Below are 21847 nucleotides of genomic sequence, written 5' to 3'. Positions count from 1 at the left end.
CCTGTATGTTTTATATTTGTAGTGCATTATGAGGTAAAACTAATGTACATGTACAATGGTGTGCAAATCTTGGTGTGAAATTTTCCGTACACTTTTTCATAGCAAAACTCAGCTAACATGAATTTGCATGCATCATTGTGCTAGGTAAAATGTATAACCCCAGTTGTACAGGGAATTGATCAGGGCATCCAAAATCGCTTACAGTATGCCCCTAGTGTTCAACAGAGTGGTACAAGGGCCCCTTTGGTAAGAAATTTAGGGGTCATTTTCGAAAAACAGGGGGTCATGAAAATATGTATGAGCCAAACTCCATTTTTTTAATTGGGAGCAGAGATGATTGTGAAAAAGTTTGGTTGGATATACAGGTGAACAGAATGACTGACACTCGTTGAGGGTATAAAATTTAAATATCTGCCAATAACTGCTTAACTTTTACTTTTACACAAAGACATTGTCAATTAAGATTTGAAGGTCTGGTCAAAATATGTTAGTGCAAAAAATAAGCTTGAATCACTTCTATTCTGGTGTAATTTGGCATGATCCATAAGCGGAACTGTACTCAAGTTTACATATCATATTTTTAAGCACCTCGTCCTGTGCACAGCATATTATAAAACTACAAAAAAAACCGTGAGCAATGCTATTTAACACGATACACCTCACAATCCAATTTGATAGCATGCATAATGAGTCAGATCAAAATATACGATAAGAGTTGCACAGTGTGAACAAATCATCATGATTCTGTGAAAGTTTCATCATTCAATTCCATTCGGTGGTATTGGAGCAGTAACTGATAAGAGATGGGTTCCCTAAGTCCCCATATTTGCAAATGACAAAGTCTATGATTCGTTTTGTGAAATTTCACAAATTGAATCAGATCAAAATCTTAGATAGGAGATGCACAATGAAAAATGTAATAAGATTCAGTGAAAGTTTCATTCAATTCCGTTCAGTAGTGTTGGAGGAGTACTGTAAACATAATAATTTTTTCCGTTGCTAATTATTCGCGGATTTTGTCACGTGGCCATTTTCACTGGTTTCAATTTTCGCGGATTTTGTCACGTGGCTATATTAACTGGTTTCAATTTTCGCGGGTTTTGTCACGTGGCTATATCCACAGGTTTCAATTTTCGCGGTTACGAAAAATTATATTAGCGTAATATAGTGTTGAAAATCAATTTCATAGGTACTATTTTTCGTGCTTTTCTGTCCATTGAGAAAATCATGAAAAATAGTGCACCATGAGAACACATTTACAGTAACAGATGAGATGGGTTACAGAAGGAAGTATAACAAAGTACAGACACCCCTATCACAATATACCCCCACCCCCTCCCCCGTACTTGGCAGGTGTTTCTAGAAAAGCAGAGGACGCTTACCCTACCAGTGCACCTGGCCATGCTCCCAGTTTTTAGTGGAGTATGAATTGCTCATTTACTTTTGTTACTTTGTATGTATTATTTTAGTTACTTTGTAGTGTATGTCTGTTTTCCATGTCTTTGTCCCTGGGTTACATTCTGTTGATCACCACTATAACCTTGGTTCCCTTGATTACTCTTGCGAGTAGAGTGTATAAAGAGGAATTCAGTCATCACAAGTAACAAATAACCAACAATTTGAGTATACTAAAATATGTATTGAATGTACTTAATTTATTATAGTACAAAGATAAATATTGCACATACATAATTACATGTTAGGTCAGGAATTTTTTTTACAATTGTATTTTAATCTGTGGCAGTCCTCCAGGCAAATCTGAAAACATACGCATCAAGTCACTTTAACTTAATAGCTTTTTGAGTAATTTGCAATGTTTTGACATAAAAATTACATTTTAAAACAAATTTCAGTTTGATAAGGGATGCCACCTGGAGCACCCCCTGGTTCAGCCAATGCTCTTCAGACTTTTTAATATCACACAACTACAATGAAAAAGCATGTAAAACTTGCAATAAACTTGAATGGCAGGGGTAAATTGCCTTTTGAAAGAGGGAAACAATGTGGTACTTAAGTACTTCGTAAAATTAAGGTCAAATACAAAGACCAACAGTATGTAGGCTTACTAAAAGGAACCCCCTACTGTTTTATATTGGACTCTATATATACACTTAAGTACCATTCTGTGTAAGAATCAGGCAATTGGCGCCACATCATTTTTCCCAATTTAGTCATTTTTGCCTAAAATATATATAGGGACAGAGCGCGGGAAAATATTCCCGCCATTTTTTCTTAGTGCATTTGAACTAAATTCAACCTACTAATATCCTAAAAAGGTAAATTTTACACTTTGATGGTTATTTCTGGTGGTTATCGGGTATAATTAATTGGATAATGCAATAAAATCTCTGCATTTTTTCCTTCATGTGCCACACCTTATACACATTTTGCCCGATTCTTAGTGGAGGAAGTACTTAAAACATATTATCTACCTTGCTAGCATTCAACATTAACCATTTCCATTCACTCATATCAATATATGATAGCCAATTTTATATTTTATTCCATAAAACAGTTTAAGGGCAGTTCTACTTTTGGTGGGTTGGTAAAAATTCATTTTCTTATATAAAACTTAATTGTAACAGAGTCAGAGTTAACAAGGGAAAAGACCTATTTTAGAAATTTATATTTTTTTTAATTAATCTGATCAAAGTTAGAACTATCAAACACTACTTACAGTCACTATACACAGAATGTAACAACACTTCAGATTACCTTTAAAAAATCCTCAGGTTTTTCCCTTTGAATAATGCTTTCTAAATCATGAAAGATTAAATTTGATTGGCTGAATAGAAAGGTCATCTGAACAGAAAATAGAATGGAGTATTGTTTGATCCTACATGCAGCAACTGAATGGAATAATTGATAGGTCTATCTTGATAAATAAATTTCATGGGTACTATTTTTTGTGCTTTTCTGTCCACTTTGAAAATCACAAAAATTAGTGCACCACAAGAATTAGTACATTTACAGAAATAGATGAGAGATGGGTGGCCCTTTGTATTACAGAAGGAAGTATACCAAAGTACAGACACCCCTATCATGATATACCACCAACCCCCTTCCCCGTACTCGGCAGAGGATGCTTACCCTACCGGTGCACCTGGTCCATGCTCCCAGTTTTCAGTGGAGTCCGAGTTGCTCATTTGCTTTTGTTACTTTGTATGTAATATTTTAGTTACTTCATTTTCTTTGGTGTGTATGTCTGTTTTCCATGTCTGGTCTTTGTCCCTTGATTACATTCTTTCGATTCCCACTACAACCTTTGTTCCCTTTATTACTCTTGGAAGTGGGGTGTATAAAGAGGATTTCAGTCATCACAAGTAACAATTAACCAACCATTTGAGTGCTGTAGGGATGTTGCCACAGATGAAAGGAAAGTTGACAATTTTGAATGAAAGGTCATCACGTGTGTCGGAAAGTTTGGTCAATAAAATATGTATTGAACATACACAATTTATTATAGTGCAAAGATAAATATTGCACATACATAATTACATGTTAGGTCAGAAGTTTTTTTACAATTGTATTTTAGTCAGTGGCAGTCCTCCAGGCAAATCTGAAAATATATGCATCAAGTCGCTTGGACTTTCTGAGTATTTTGTAATGTTCTGACATTAAAATTACATATTAAAACAAATTTCAGTTTGATAAGGGATGCCACCTGGAGCACCTCCTGGTTCAGCCAATGCTCTTCAGACTTTTTAATATCACACAACTACAATGAAAAAGCATGTAAAACTTGCAATAAACTCGAATGGGAGGGGGTAAATTGCCTTTTGAAAGAGGGAAACTGTGTAGAATTTAAGTACTTTGTAAAAATTTAGGTCAAATACAAAGACCAACGGTAAGTAGGCTCACTAAAAGGAACCCCCTACTGTTTTATATTGGACTCCATATATACACTTAAGTACTATTCTGTGTAAGAATCAGGCAATGGGTGCCACATTATTTTCCCCAATTTAGTCAATTTTGCCTAAAATATATTCAGTACATCAGGAAATGCTATTTAAGTTGTTTAAGTTCATCCTGAAGCATCTGTTATGTAGATATTTTTTTACTGTTTATATAGGGAAAAAGTGTGGGAAAGTTTTCCCGCCATTTTCCCATAAAGCATTTCAACTAAATTTGATCTATCAATATCTTAAAAAAGCAAATTTTACGAACACTTTGATGGTTATTTCTGGTGGACATCAGGTATAATTAATTGGTTAATGCAATAAAATCTTTGTGTTTTTTCCTTCTTGTGCCACACCTTTGATATATTTTGCCCGATTCTTAGTGGAAAAAGTACTTAAAACATATTATCTCCCTTACTAGCATTCAACATTAAATATTTCCACTCACTCATATCAACATATGATATATTTTATTCCATAAAACAGTTTAGGGGCAGTTCTACTTTTGGTGGGTAGGTAAAAATTCATTTTCTTATATAAACTTAACTGTAACAGAGTCGGAGTAAACAAGGGAAAGACCTATTTGAGAAATTTATATTTTATTTTAAATTAATGAAATCAAAGTTAGAACTATCAAACACTACTTTCGGTCACTATACACCAAATGTAACAACACTTCAGATTACAATTTAAAACTCCTCAGGGTTGTCCCTTTGAATAATGCTTTCAAAATCATGAAAGATTAAATCTGATCGGCTGAATAGAAAGGTCATTTGAACAGAAAGTAGAATGGAGTATTGTTTGATCCTACACGCAGCAACTGAATGGAATAATTGATAGGTCTAACTTTAATTAGGTTGTTTAGAAATAAGATAATGCATAACAGATTATTTTAGCACTAACATTTCAACAATTTTACATCTTTTAAATTAAAACAAACCTCATTCAGAGTTACTCAATACGAATGGCAGATTTCGTGACTTTTCACACAATTTACAAACATGAACATCTTGATAATTGCTTCACTGAGGCATTGTAAAAGTAATATCTTTTCTTTTTAGATTGTTGATTTTATACAAGAATTTGAAGCCTAGCAACAAATACAATACTCTATGAAAACTCCGCCTTTAAAGACCCATGTCTACAAACTTCAATAATCTGTCATTTAAAGTCAATGTCTATATGTCTGTTCACCATAACAAGTCCTTCTCCAGATCATTGGCAGAGCTTTCTAGCTGTTTCTGTTGTAACATTCTGATCTGTATTTTCACCGCCAGACAGATCATTCTCTCGCCATGTATCTTGTTACATAGGTCAGCATTCTTCTTCTGTTAAAATTAAATAAAACAAATTTACATGAGAGAACTTAAGTAGCAGTCTTTTAAAAAATCAGACAGGTGATTCATGCATGTCAAAACCCTATCGACCTCAGTTTTATTTCTTGTTCACAGACCATTATAGATAACATGACCAGTCATAGTTTTTTTCATTTCGGGGTAGCACTTATGAGATAAAACTTATATAGACTGCACCTGAAATTAGCATTTTGCAAGATTTATCATTCTTGATTTGGTTGATTTTAGTGGGAAGTTAAAGTGTAGTTTTCTCAAACGTACAGATCTAAATGCAGAAAGGACTATTACCACACAAAAAAAGGGCATATGTAGACCAAAAAAATATCATCTGATCAATGGGTTTTTCTACACCATGAATCACCTTACCATAGGCAATAAATGAATTTTATATGGACTGGTACTTAAGATAAATGTAGAAAGGGTCACCACCTTGCCTGATTTAATATGACCCCTGCCCTTACCCATTGACTTTTGACCTATAACACTCAAGATTCTGTATGAAATATTTCTATGTTCTTAGTCTCAATAAAATCAACTGTCAGATAATGGCTTAAGTTCATCTTTCCAGAATTTGCTGGTGACTGTTAAGAACATCTTAAAGTGATACAATTTTCACATTGATCTTTATGAGTTAATAATTTTGTTCTCTTTTGTAATTTTAAACTTTTTTTAAATTTTTGTTCATAAAACCAAACAAAATTTAAATTATTGGCTGATCAATTGAAAATCTATCAAACCTAATCACAGGCATGATTTCAGGAAGTAAACCAAAAGACGGAAGTTATTGAAATCGGAATTTACATATGACAAAGGACGGTAATGGCAAAAGCCAACAAAAAAAAAAAAAGGAAAAAATTGCTGAAATTGCCAAATTTGGAAAAAAAATAAAATTTCACTTTAAAGCCAAAGAAAATTTTTTTCTGTTACCAAAAATTGTATTCCCTTTTCATTTTTTTTTTTTTTAACATTTTCTAATCAGGGGTTTTATTAGATGAATAATTGTATAGTTTTGAATAATCATTTTTTTTTATTATGGCAAATGTTCCACAAACACTCTTCTTAAATGTACGAAAATCTAAGAATAGCACAATAATTTGTAAAATATGAGAAAAAAGTTACTATCAAATACCACTTTCAAAATTAACATTGGCCATACCACTTTTCAGAAATGAAATTAGTAATGTTTAAACAAGTTTTCAATTTTTCTAACATTTTTCAAATACCTCTAGAGATTCATTTTTCTCGAGAAGGTCATTGAGTATTTCCTGTAGATCCTCCTCATCCTCGCTATCTGAGCTGGAGTCAGAAGAGGAGCTGTACTCCTCGAGGTCAGAGTCCTGTCTAAGGTACTGTAACTCCGTGATCTCCTGTTGTAGCCTCTCTATCTCATTCTTCTCCGTCTCAATCTTAGTTCTCAGCTCACTCTCTATAAAATGATAAATACAAAAAAAAAATAAATAAATAAAAATGGTCAGGTTCGTTATTAACATGCACTATATTGCTAGTGTGAATAGAGTTAGACGAAGGGAGCTGCATTACTGTTGCTAGATTATTACCACATTATACTCACATGCAATATGATGGGTTCCATGGGTGGAGCAGGTCATGTTTACCCTTCCCATCCACTAGATGTCACTGTCACTCCCAGTTTTCAAAAGTGGATATTGCTAGTGCTTTACTTTTTTCCTTATCTTCAATGGTACCCTACCGGTGTACTTGGTCCACGCTCCAAATTTTTAGTGGAGTCCGAGTTGCTCATTTGCTTTTGTTACTTTGTATGTATGATTTTAGTTACTTTATGTTCTTTGTTGTATATGTCTGTTTTCCATGTCTGGTCTTTGTCCCTGGATTACATTCTTTTGATTACTCTTCTTCAATGGGTAATCTATTTGCTTTGTTACATTGAATATGTAGATTGTCCTTGTTTTCTGTGTTCACATTCAGTTCATGATTTGATTACAAGTGGTCGCTAAGGCAACATGAATTGTTTTTTGGTCATATTGTTGAGTTTTCTCTTGGCGTAAACAATAATATTTTCTGCGCATATCATTAAAACATGCTCATCTCAATATATAATTGGATTAACACATGATGGATAGCATTTCTATATTTTTAAATAAGCCATGCCTGCAATAACCAGACTACATTCATTGATAACTGTGTATTACATTTCTATAACCAGACTACATTTATTGATAACTGTGTATTACATTTCTATAACCAGACTACATTTATTGATTACTGTGTATTACATTTCTATAACCAGACTACATTACTGATTACTGTGTATTACATTTCTATAACCAGACTACATTTATTGATTACTGTGTATTACATTTCTATAACCAGACTACATTTACATAAATCTCTTATCTTATTCCATCTGTATCCAAGTGTTTTACTTTAATACAGATGAAATGAAATAAGAGAGACATCAGAACTGAATGTTTGATTTTTGATGTTTCATTTACGTGTAGAAGCATTGACTGGTTACACTTCCTAATGAAGTGCACATCATTGAAAATGTGCTACGATCAACGCTTTTACAAGCAGATGAAGCATAAATAATGAAAAATTCAAATTTTAATTGCACAGTGGAAATCCCCAAAACCATTTTTCTTAGGATTATATTTAGATAAACAAATTTAAATGCAAAGACCATTTTACTTTTCTAAACAATTCTTATAATACCTAAAGCAATGAGTTCCTCCTCCTGACTCTATAATCCTCCTCCTTGTAACTGTATCAACTCTTCATCTTCTTCTACAAATACAGCTGTAATAGAAAATTGTATCATTTTCTGTCAAAATTATGACATCCACGAAAACAAGATCAATAGTTCATTACTTGAATAAAAACACTGCAGGATGCAACTGCAACTAGTCGAAATCTGTTCACGTTGAGCAAAAGAGGACACAATATAATACACTAAAAGAGGATTAGAATAATTTAAATTTGAAAGATATTTATAGTGGAATCAGTTAGGAATGTCGATGCTTACATTGCATAAAAAAGTAGTCCCTGCAGGGGCATGGTCTAAATAAGAAACCAGGCTTTAATTCACAGACTACTATTACATTGCTCAGCACCAGTTAGACAATGAAATAATGTATATTAGTTCAAATTAAATTATTCAAAATTGGACCAGAAATAGTATATTTAGGATGTGACCTTTTTTTCTTGGCAAGAACAGCTGGGGCCAAATTTTAATCAGCATTCTTCTTTTGATAGCAAGTAACTATATATACAAATTTAATGACATTTGCTTAATTAAAATGGAAGTTATCGCAAAGAAACAAAAACAAATTTTATTGCTGAAGCTAACAATGAGGACAAACATAATACAACCACAATTTTTTGTGGTATTATAAAAAAAAACTCTAGCAGATTTTTAACTGGTTTTATGGATGTCTGAAAAGATTTTCTCTTATAGGAAAGCAAAGGTAACTGAAAATACTGTGAGCAAACTCACAAAGACAATACCCTCCACTTCAAATGAACTTAATGCAAAATGCTTATTGGATTATCTCCCTTTGGTGTCATCCAACAGTAAAAATATTTCTTCTTGCACATCTACATATGATACCCAACCTTCCTATATATCTTCATCAAAATATTTGGATTGGTTTGGGGGGATTTGTACTTACAAGGTTTAACCATGTAAAACACTTAATTTGGATTATCTCCCTTTGGAGTCCTCTGACAATAATCATATTCCTTCATTCACATCTACCTATGATACCCAACCTTACTATAAAATTTCATCATAATCCCTTGAGAGGTTTAGAAGTATTTGCACTTACAAGAAATGTTGACAGACAGACAGACAAACAGACATGGTAAAATAAACAACTGAGCAAAAGCATCTTATTTTACTATCCTTCTCTTTTTTAGCTGTTGAGTCCATTGACTTTTGGTCAATAAATTCTGATCTTACAGTGGCCTCCTAAATTTCAATTTTACAAATGCACATTTGATAAAAAAAAATCTGAATTAATCTAAATTTGCTTGAAAATACCTTTTCATCATATAAATATACAGCTGTAAATGGCACATGTAACATACAATTTTTACGGGACGCGTATTCAAAATCAGTAGCGGATGTTTCATGTGTGATGATTTTTAGATGCAAAACTTTGCATGATAACACAAACATTAATAATAATAAACTGCTAATATGCCTCCGTGGTTACATGGATGCCATCTGCCTACACTAAAGGTTTGTGAAATATCTCACTTTTTGTCTAGTAAGAAAATGTTGAATCAATGTTGGAACTTGTTAACAGCAAAACCGATCATCATCTGAAATGTAAGCAGATTGCTTCTATGGTTTATAAGCTTTTCATTTTGAAACGGTAGTTAAGGTGAACTACTAAGGTTTTAAGTGAACATGCCTTTTTATTTATTGGTGTCATAAAGGAGTTAGTAACACGGGTGTATAGAGGTTAAAGATATCTTTTCTTACAGAGTATAGTTCTTGACCTTTAATAATTTAAAAGGGACTTCGTGTATATACATGTACATGTATCTGTGTAATGAATTGTCAACGTAACGCTGATGCACATTTTTATTAAACTGCGTTTCTATATATAAGTCTTTATCATATTACAGGTATGTTTTATTTCTAAATTTAAGGCGATCATTTAAAGATTGTCAACATATTATTATCAAAGTACTCATGTACTGAGTAATTTATATCGATCGTTTCAATTTTTACACCTCAAATAATATTGGATAAAAGCAGGGATAAAAGGAAAAATCAGGAATCGAATTCTAACGTTTAACTAAACACAAGCCTATGTTGTAAATAGTTAATATTGAACTCTTTGAGTTATTTTTCAATTCACAATTCTGATTACATGTACGAAGGACTTTTAATGAACACTCAATTCGTGATGCATCATAGCCAGTTTGTGAAATATTAAGGTTTGATGATGGTTGACACTTTTATCTTTCTTAACTAGCTACATGTCTCAGTTGATAAGCTATATGTAAACGTAAGGAAAGTATATCTTAATCACGATCATCGGTCGACCTAGTCTCAGACCGATGAAGTGTAGGACAGGTGGGGGCTGGGATTAGGTCAACGGCAATATTACGGGAATCATACTCTTTGGTACATATACAAGAATGCACTACATACGAATCCCAGCGCGCTAATAAATTATGCATGTGAACAATACATGTGATCTACCTCTGTAGCCAGTTGTTTCAAAAGCTGGGTTCCGCCACCAACATCCGTTAGGTATCTACTAACAGCCAAGATATACCCCCTAAAACAGGTAAATGGCGAACGTGAGAGATCCTAAAAGTCGTTCAAGACCAATATGTTCTTATATGAGTATTTGTTAAAGATCTTAGATCTCTTCCGCGACTGTGAACAATTCTAAAATGACGTCCTGAACAGACTTTGAGACTGTAACTGTGATTGATTTTCGATTGCCAAATGAGCAGCACGCGACTTACTAGGGTGGCTTGTGTGTTTGTAAATTACTGTCCAATTTAATCATGTAAACAAACATGTATCATTCCGATGTGTATCAGCTGTTTTCATTCCTTTCAGTAGCGTGAATGAACATCAAATTTATATTTAATATTTAATATAGATATTAAACATTATGTTTTAGAAAAAAACAATAATAAACAATCATTAATGAATGGAACAGTGTACATGTCCATGTGTGAATACTGTGACCGGTACTATTTATTTCCCATAGGCGACAATAGTGAAATGTTTGAAAAATTTACACCTTTAAAAGAATGACGGAGCTATAAACTGAAAACTGACTTTTTTCCAGTATTATCTTTATTTCTCTAACTAAAATTGCGATCAAAGTCATAGCAAAACCGTCTCGATTCTTTGGTAATTTAAGCAGATGATGTTTGGGGTCAAAGTTTCCTCCTTTTTCTGCGAATGGCACATAAATTTTAAAAATTCATAGGATTTATATAAAATGGTTTTCAAGAAATAAAATGTAAGTGTAATAATGTTAGAGCATGGAATTAATAAAACATTTTGGGTATCAGCACAATTTGTCCAATCACAGTGTCCGGAAGTATTTACCTGAGTAGAGTACATGAAAGGCCAACCTAAATTAAAGAGAAATAGTTGGTTGATTGATTGTTGAGGTTTAACGACCGAACAGCAATATTTCAGCTATATTCAGTCGATGAACATGAAATGGATGATAAAATGAACATGAAATGATGATGAAATGAAAAAAGGATGGGACACAAGGATAATGGAGTTGACAAATTTTGATCGCCATATGAAAAAGGGAGGGATTGGTAGGGTCAGGCAATTTAGCCTCCTGTGGCGGAGCGCAAAGGTTCCTACTCCTATTGAATACCACAGCAGGGTTTTTTTTTACGTGCAAGGAATGTGGCATCTTTCCCAGCATGGTGCACCACTATGGTTTGCGGTCAGGTTTTCCATATCATAGCCTGACAACCCCAGCATTCCACCACCTGGGGCATGCATCCAAGTTGCTCTGTGATTATTTTCTATAAAATTTTTAATATATGCATTAAATATCAATCTCTAATACATGTAACAGCACCCCTTCAAGTCCTTAGTGGCATAATCTATGTCCTTAGTGCACTAAGGAATCCTTAGCAGTGTTAAGACGTACCGAAATTTTAAACAGTCTTTATATGCCTACATATTGAGTATGGTAAGCGTGCAAGAATTAAAACCACATTTGAAGTGTGGCAATGTACTTTCTAGATCCAAGATCTCTATTTAGTGTTGTACATGTATGACAACGTTAAATCTTGAATCTTTTCAAAACTAAACATTAAATAATTGTGTAGTATATTTTTATAACACAGGTGAGCGACGGGACATGAAATTTAAACCATGTGACACACGTGTTAACTGCAGAATGTATTAGGCTGTAATTTCGATAGTGACATTACATGGTATGATTCCGAGGGGTACATACATCAGAAAACCCAGATTGGAAGATCGTTTTTATTTTGTTTGATATTGAAATATGACTCAATTCTGATAGATCAGCACTGAATTATGTAAAACTATTAAGACGTGAGTTTTATTTCCTTATTCATTTTTCAATACTTAGACAGAAGAAACAAACTTTTTTAATGATATTAAAGTGACTTTCCGTGATACATCAGACACTAAAAACTTTGTGAGCTTCCATCCAACCGTAACTTATATAAGCAGAGCAAACTTGTGGCAAACTTCATCACAGACAGTTATTGCAGAACTGTAATCTCTTGATAATTTAACTATCTTTCATCATGTTCATTTTTGTAATTTAAAGTTGAAAACGTAACACTCTTACAAAACATGTATTCAAGTTCAAATTTAAAGTCTCAGTTTTAAAATGTATTTATAATTGCGACCTGATAGTGCTCCTACACTTTTTGCTTCGTTAAAAGTTCGCAACCCTCCCCCCGTTTTATGACTAGGAGGAGGAATGATTTAAATGTATTTAAGTATAAGTGTTTATAAGAATCAGGCAAAATGGGAAAAATCAGAAACAAGCATGTCAAAACCCTACCGATCTGACAATATAATATCACTCAAGGATACTTTCTCGATTTGAAACGATCATTATTTAATCTCTGCATCACTAGCTTTCCTTAGAAAATTTGTCAATAAAATGTAAGGAAAATGAGGTTTTTGTCAAATTATCTGCCCTTAAAATGTTTTCAGTGCACTTCAATGAATTTGGAACTCAATGGTCCAGTATGATATGGAAAATCTTGTCTGTTTTCCTTGATTCTCATGGTGAAAATAGTCAACTGCAACTATCAAAATGGTGGTATTTTTCATACTATGTTTCACCTACTGCCTGATTCTTACAGAGACTGATACTTAAGATATAAAACAAATGAAAGCCCTATTATACCTACCCTTTTTATGACATGTGTCATGTGGACAATCATACAAGATAACAACAGACTGTTAGGTTTAGGTAAATCGTGGATCAGTTTGTGAAATCTGTCTACTTTACTCTTCTCACTCTTCAGAACTACAAGTATTTATACTTATAATACATACTAGTGTACAGAAAGTTTGTAAGTGAATATCAGTAGATAAAAAAATATCTTAAAATTAGTCCTTTTTTTGTCAAGATGTATAGGAACGAACCCTTTATTACCTCGGTGAGTGTTTCTAGAAAAGCTGAGGACCCTCACCTGTACCATGCTCCCTATTTTTAGTGGAGTCTGAGTTGCTCCTTTAATGTTGTTACTTTGTATGTATTATTTTAGTTACTTTATGTTCTTTGTTGTGTATGTCGGTTTTCCATGTCTGGTCTTTGTCCCTGGATTACATTCTTTTGATTACCATTAGATTCTTGGTTCCCTTGGTTACTCTTGATAATTCATATTGTTTTGCCATTTTATTCAATTTACATGTGTTAAATTGTAGTATCATAATGTGATGCAAGATGTACTTAAATGGATACAATTTAGAAATGTCATGCAGAAAACAAGACATTAAAATAATTGAAATAGTAAAACACAACCCTCTATTGTCTGCAAAATGCTAATAATAGACCTGTGACAATAATATGATTCAACTGAAAATATGAATGAAGAGACAAGGCCTTAAACATAAATCTGAACCCCAGTTAATAAATCAGAGAAATAAAAATTACTAACTTGAAGCCTCTTCAAATTTGGGCATGAGCCACGTTGTCAGAACAGGTTCTGGTAATTCTCTAAGAAACTGCTTCAACAGGCTGGAAACAATGTTAGGTTCATGTTCCTCTAAAAATACTGGGAGCCCATTGTTGTAACATTCCTTCAGCAGCTGGATTTTAGACTTTACTCCAGATATTCTGTATATACCCTCGCATGACAAACCTGAAACATAAGATTAGTGTAGTTCAGTCATCCGTGAACTTCCAAGTGTAAGCAAATTCATGGACAGGTGGTCTTTATAAACAGGTTAATTTTGCATAGGATGTACTACACAGGATTATTAAAATCATGGTCATATAAGACAGGTGGTCTTTATAAATAGGTTAATAGAATGTACTACACAGGATTATTCAAATCATAGTCATTTGAGTCAGTTATTGGTGAATACAGGTGTTTGTATAAAAAAATATTGAAGTTGATTGGCTAAGTTTAGTTACTAATCATTTCCAATATGGAAGCACTACAAGATATTATAGGGCAATATGACCTAGGGTAAGGGACACAACTCTTAGAAGTCATTGGAACGTTTGTATTCAGCATTTTACATCAATCTTATATAAGCATCTAATTAATTTGTATTTATTCTATTCTTCTTCAAACAAAAGCTTGAGAGGCTTTAGTGGAATTGAATATGATACAAACATATCACTGATTCCACGAGTTATGTCCCTTACCCTAGGTCTACATCCTTAAGTGTGTAGTACAATGTACTTTAACTTGACCAAGTTAAACAGGATGTCGATGCCAAAACTATGCAGTGGGTTGCACATGTTTTCAAAATTTTTTCATCCATTTCATATCATAAATGAATTCTTTCTCAAAGTTGAATGTTGGTTTTCAGTTAACTTCAACAGTTAAAGAGAAAAAAATTACATAGAAAGCATTAAATTACATTGAAAAAGGGAGATAAGTCTTTATTTTTGGTCAAAATTTGGTGGCTATGTAAGGGAATTTTAAATTTGTTTTCCATGCCATCCATTGTCTCATCAAAACATCTTTTTACTATTTGACATACATATGAAATAAAAATTACATTGCAAATTCAGAGAGATAAAATTTACCATATGCCAACCATATCAAAGGATCTGCCTGATTTTTACATGGACAGCCTCTTATATTATAAATATTAGGTTGAATTGTTCTTTTAAATACCACATTGAAGCAGCGATTGATGGACAGATGAATAAATTCAAATATATACACAAACTTATGAAGGTAGACCTAGAATAAGGGACACAACTCATTCAAATCAATGGAACGTTTGTATTCAGCATTTTACATAAATCTCATGCAAGGTTTAAATTTATTAAAAGTATCTTGGACTGATTTCATTTTGTTCCATTGGAAAGCTTGATGGGCTTTGGTAAAATTGAATACGATAAAAACACATCACTGATTTCAGGAGTTATTTCCCCTAACCTAGTTCTACCGCCTTAATTGCTGGGATATAATTTATATTACTGAAGTAACTAATATACCATGTTCTTCAATATAGTCGATACATTCCCTGAACAAAACTGGCAGTTCTATTCCATCGTAACATTTATTTTGCGCCACGGCTATTGTCAGCGGAACTCCCAATACAGCTTTATCTAATTCCTCTGTAATTACAGTGAACAAATTTTGGGACTATTATGACATACAAGCAATCTTAAACAATCACTTCTTAGAAATGTAACACTCAAGCTAAGAATCATGCAAAATGTGATTCATGGGTAAAAAGCCTACATATTTTTATTTTTGATATTTTGTTTACATTGCCATAGAAAACAGAAATTAGCATTAGATTTTTCATATAACCCATGTTCTTAGGAGATAAAAATTACATAAAATGCACTTCAGATTTCAAAATTAATGGAGATAATTCTGTAAATGACACTCAAATACAATAGAATCTATTGGATTTTCAATATTGATAACCTCCAAAGAGCAGAAAGATTGGAATGAATAACTACACATTTCATTTTATAGACACATAAAACAACTTAATTTGAAAAATAAAAATATGTAGCCTTTTATGGTGGTGTATCAAATTTTTCAGATTTTGCACGATTCTTATTAAGACAGCCACTTATTACCTTAAAAATGTTTTTCTCTTAAATTGTTCTCTATTCAGAATTCAGTGTGCATTTTTTTACAATAAGAAAATTGGCTTACCTGGGTACATTATTCCTTTGAGGTATGAAAACTGACAATGTGAATGGTTTCTGATTCAAATTATCAAATTATTTTTTTTTCTATTCTCTGGACCTGAATGAATTTGCAAATTTATAATAGGGTTAATTTATTATCATATAGACATCAGTGTTTTATCGAATGTTCCCAGTGTAATTAATTTCAATAATTCACACTGTGAAATAAATTTGGTAATTTCACTCTCGTGCTTTCTCGCGCCAAAACGTCACAACTTTTATATAAATCCGCCAATCACAGAACTTAAAATACATATTGAAAATATCGATAAATTATGAAGAAAATCTATATAATAAATAGGATAATCAATTGGTTATGGTGAATAACCAAAATATGATCACTCTTGCCGAGAACGCATTAAGATTAAAATTTAACCTGTGCATGGGACAAGTTCTGCTCACTCGTGAAATCTAGGCGTTCTTCGGCACTCGTGATAATATTTTGATAATTCACTCTTTCCAATTAATTATTCTACCATTAAGGTAAAGTATCTACAAAGAATAATAATGCTTCACAAGGAAGACGTCACAAGGAAGACTTTCATGGAGATTCCTGGAGGAATGTTCCCTTAAGGAACTATTACCAATATACCAACATCGTGTATGTGACCCTAGGGGAACTACTCACCATATTTCTCTTGGGAGAAGAATTGACTATATACAAGTATTTAATACCCTAAGGGAACAAAGCAAAGAAACTTACAGCCACCAGCCATTTTTTATAGAACAGGATCTTAGTCAATCTACAACATGAAAACACTGCATACAAAGTAGTAAACTATTTACTGGTAGTGTCTGTAGTCTGTTCAACTTCTTGTTTTCCTTTCTTCTTGTCTTTTTTATGTTTCTTGTGCTCTTTTCCTCCTTCTTCTTTTCTTTCTCACATTCTTTTTCTTCTCTTTTTACTTCTTTCTTTTCCTCCTAAAGTAAATTTTACACATTCCATATTTTCAGGAATTATTGATTTATATAGAGAGGTCTATATGATATTTCATAGTTTTTACACCTTTGCCACTCTCAATACTAAATAAGGGGTACCACTCTTGGTACTAATTAATATCTTTACAAAGTAATATAGTACACAGTCAAAAACAGGAAGCAGGAATCAGCATGCCCCACCCTTGACTTTTATACTCCATCCTTAAATTTAGAAAACTGATATCAATATCAAATTTATAACCAAATATAAGTAATTACAATGGATGTAATGACATTTTTTTTTACAGAAAATATAAGCTAAGACCATATAAATCAGATTTATGGACCTATAAAATTTATGAAAAGCTTAGAGACTATGAATATGGAGCATAGGTTAATTAGCCCCACCCTTCAACTTTGATCTGCAGTGAACAACAAATGACAAAGCAAAGTCTAGATTTTGCATCAGGAAAACCCTCCAAAAATATCTGATGAAAAAAAAGTCCCACTCACACCATGTAATAAAGAATACATGAACATTTCATCAAGTTCCATTCAGTGGTTTAAGAATAAATGCTGATAAGAAGTAGGGAAAGAGAAACACACTAATGAACAGCATGACCTCTATATACCTCATGCTTTTTAAATAACAAGAGGCTCCCAGAAGCCTGAATCACTCACCTGGTTGAATTTTGCATTTCAAGAGCAATAAATTAAACAAGAAGTTGTCCAGCAATTTTGACTCCAGAAAACTTTAATAGGACTTATCATAAGGATCATTTCAGTAAATGAAAGTCTAAATCTATCATAGCTTTCAAGATGCTGGCTGAAAACTGTAAAAAAAAACTGCCGAGGGCAATAACTCTTATAAGAACATGTCTGACAAATTTCATGCCTGAAGACTTTTGTAGTCCTGAAAATAAGGATCATTTCAGCTATTGAAGAATTTGGCAAAACCTAACGGTTTTGGAGATATATGCGAAAAACTACTGTCTGACCACTATGTTCTATTTTTAGTAAGAGAGGCCATATTTTTCGATGGATAAAAAAAAACCACTTCAATTCTATGCAGGATACCCCAAGGAACACTTATACCAAGTTTTGTTTCAATTGGTTAATTAGTGTCAGAGGAGAAGATTTTTTAAAGAAATAACATTAAAAATAGCAAAAAACTTTGAAAAAGGGCAATAACTCAACATGGCTTAATAGATTAAAGTGAAAATTTGACCCCAGATAGATCTCGTCATGCTTAAAACTTTTACTCCTTTCAAAATGGGCTAAACCTAACCATTTTGGAGATGTATGCGAAAAACTATTGTCTGACCACTACATGTATGTGCTATTTTTAGTAATGACGGCCATGCTTGATTTTTGACTTGAATTTGACTGCAAATAGATCTCATCATGCTGAACCTGAACACTTTTACTCAGTCAGGATTGGGCTTAACCTAACCGTTTTGGAGATATATGCGAAAAACTATTGTCTGACCCCTATGTTCTAATTTTAGTAACGGCAGCCATGTTTTTTGACGGATCAAAATCCCAACATCAGTTCTATGAATGATACCCTAGCAACATTAATACCAAGTTTGGTTCCAATTGGTCAAGTAGTTTCAGAGGAGAAGAGTTTAGAAAAATTGTTTACAACAACGACGGTCGACAGATGCAAAGTGATGGCAATAGCTCACATGGCCTTCAGCCAGGTGAGCTAATCATTAGTATAACAAATTAATCATACCTACTCTTCTTCTTTATCCTTGTCCTTTTTCTTTGTGGAGAATTTAAATCCTTTGGCCTTCTTACACTTTGATGGGCTCCTGAAAAAGAAAAAAAAGAAACATAAGCGAGTAGCATCAGATCAATTTTACAATAAAATAATTTAAGTGTAAGTTTTTGTTAGAATCAGGCAAAATAAGAATAATCAGAAAGCATGCGAACCAGTCTGACAATATGATTTCCCTCAAGGATGCTTTCTCTATATGAAAATACCATTATTTGATATCTGCATCACAGGATATGCTCAGCAATTTTTCAATAGAATGTTAAAAAATGATGTTTTTGACAGAGTTATCTGCTCTTGAAATGTTCATATCCGGTGCATTTCAATGAAATTATAAATCTATTTTCCAATGTGATTTGGAAAATCTTGGCCTTTATTCTTGATGCTGATGGTGAAAATAGGCAAATAAAACTTTTGAAATGGTGTTTTTTTTTCATGGCATGTTTTACCCACTGCCTGATTCTTACAGAAACTGACACATCACTATTTAGCCAAATCAGTGTGTCATTAGATTGTCAATGAGGAGTGTAGGGTTTGATCCTTGATAGAGTAAGGTAATTTTTTGTAAAGTGAATCATTCTATCTTGATATAAATGGAAATCCTTACTTGACATCCTCTGAGGTGACTAGGGACTCATCTGAGTCATCTTCATCGAACATAACATATCCCTTGTCTTTCTGTCCTTTCTTCCAATCTGTTTTCTTCCCAAGTAAGATCTTTCTCTTGTTCTGTTTGTCATAATCATCATCCCCTAAAAGTACTACTAAAAAGTACTATTCCAAATTCAATGCAGGATGGAAGTCAAATTCATTAATTGAATTAAATGCCGTGCAAAGCAAAATGAAAGTTAATTTAATACAGATATCTTTGTTTATGTTATGTAAATATTGTTATTATAGATAAAATCATTAAATTCCTCTAAGTGTCAGCCAATCAAAAGGGTCATACCAACTATTCAAGAACTAACATGTACAGTAATAAGCATTTTTGTCTCAAGGAAGCACCCTTTATGCAAGGTTTTTCATAATTTTCACACACATTTGACTAGTTATGCCCAAACAAATGCTGATGAAACCCAGTTTTCATACCAAATCTCCTGCTGAAAAATGACAAATGAAGGAGTGACTTTATCACATTTATGTACTCCAGCAATGCTAGAGGTTGTCTGGCAAGCTATTTTCTGACTTAATGCCATCCTAACCTCTAGCATCTGACATGTTGAAAGCCACCGCAAATGTTAATACGCTCCCTTATGGTTGTATTATCAACTTGGTTCTGTATACTTATGGCAAGAAAAAGCATCAATATCCGGTTTGTACCTGCATTTTCAGGAGCTGAAAAACAGCATAATGGCAGCTTCATTTGCATATATTTGCAAACCAGTATCGGAAAATATTTGCTAGTTTCGATAATTAAATACAAATCGACTCATAGTTTTTCCAAGATAAGGTTGGCCTTATAGTCTGCAGTATAGCTCCCGAATGTTTACGAAAATTACGTCATCAATATTACCCATATTTATCGGGTCAAAAAAATTCGAAACGAAAACGAACCAAAATGAAACGAAAATAATTTATAAAAGAAAAGAGTTGAAACGAAATGATTCGATAAAATGAATCAAATCGTAATAAAATCATAATTAAACCATACTAAATGAAACAGAATGCAGCGAAACTTAATACAATAAAAGAAATTTTTGAAGACGTTTCGCAAATTTTAAGAACCATAATGTTAACCAGTGTTGGACAATTCAACCCAAAGACATTTCGGACCACAAAAATCAATAATTCTTTATGAATGCAAATAGACATATCTGACCATGACAATTAGTATAATGCTTTAGGGCAAATATAAATCATTACAAAATTTACCATACTTGAAGGTATAACATATCAAATAAGAGCTGACAAAAAAAAAAAAGTTTTTATTAATGTTTCTTCGGGAGCATTAAAAGGTTTCACCTTCATCGTATTAAGCTAAACATGTGTTTTAAAATACTTAGTCTTTTATTTACATAGAAGAAGTTTAACCTACCAGAAATCGAACGATAAAAATCCTACATAAATGTTGAAAAAATTGAAAACATTTGTAATGAAGACAGCTGTCAAAATGACCAGCAATTATGAATTAGGTCACTAATTTTACTGAATACAATATATTTGTGACAAAATGTACTTAAAAGTTGGTAAAGGCAATTCGTTGTTTAATTTGATACGTTCGTTTCGCAAATTTTAAAATCTGTAATTTTATCAACCGGAATTACACACTCAAAAAGCTAAAAGCTAAATATCAAGTTTATTTTAACTGCTGCAGGGAACCAGGGGTGTTCACTAGATCATATGGGGGCCCAGGGGCCGCAGCTCTCCCTCCGTAAAAATGGGATATGGGGATTTTTATATGCCCAAGGGGAAAACAGGGGGTAAGGGGGGCCTTTAATAAAACGGAGGGGAGTGTAGTGGTCCGGGGTATAGGTTACCCCAATAGGATGCAGCTTTGGGGAATCCCCGACACTATTCCCGCAAAAAAACAGCCAGCCGAAACAAGCACATGTTTCTCAGATATCTAGCAGTTCAGTCTGACTTCAGATTGATTGATTGATTGATTGATTGATTGTTGGGGTTTAACGTCCGAGCAGCAATATTTCAGCTATATTCAGACGATGAACATGAAACGGATGATAAAATGAACATGAAATGATGATGAAATGAAAAACGGGATGGGACACAAGGACAGTAGGGTCGACAAATTTTGATTGCCACTAGCAAAAGGAAGGGATAGGTAAGGTCGGGCAATTTAGCCTCCTGTGGCGGAGCGCAAAGGTTCCTACTCCTATCGAATACCACAGCAGGGTTCTTTAACGTGCTAGGAACGTGGCATCTTTCCCAACACGGTGCACCACTATGGTTTGCGGTCAGGTTTTCCGTATTATAGCCTGACAACCCCTGCATGTAACACGCCAGGGGTACCCCATTCCACCACCTGGGGCACACATCCCAGTTGCTCTGTGGGCAGAGCGCCTAGCCCCC

The 21847-nt window shown here is 33.4% G+C and overlaps 1 pseudogene across 1 annotated transcript; it reads right to left on the bottom strand.

Annotated features, from left to right (window-relative positions):
• Positions 1–1624: 1624 nt before the first annotated feature.
• Positions 1625–21150, bottom strand: LOC148596764 (ralA-binding protein 1-like; annotated as a pseudogene). Its single transcript, XR_015919224.1, has 13 exons — positions 20141–21150; positions 19428–19572; positions 18783–18857; positions 16909–17027; positions 15409–15531; positions 13889–14092; positions 13136–13254; positions 11684–11758; positions 10449–10559; positions 9131–9200; positions 7946–8029; positions 6478–6680; positions 1625–5227 (listed from the first exon to the last, which is right to left on the bottom strand). The product of XR_015919224.1 is annotated as a ralA-binding protein 1-like (transcript).
• Positions 21151–21847: the final 697 nt, after the last annotated feature.

This window comes from Perna viridis, chromosome 15, assembly GCF_037379345.1.
Source record: "Perna viridis isolate PV_CMFRI_1.1 ecotype Kerala chromosome 15, ASM3737934v1, whole genome shotgun sequence".
Classification (NCBI taxonomy): Eukaryota; Metazoa; Mollusca; class Bivalvia; order Mytilida; family Mytilidae; genus Perna; species Perna viridis.
This window is presented reverse-complemented; position numbering and strand designations above follow the sequence as displayed.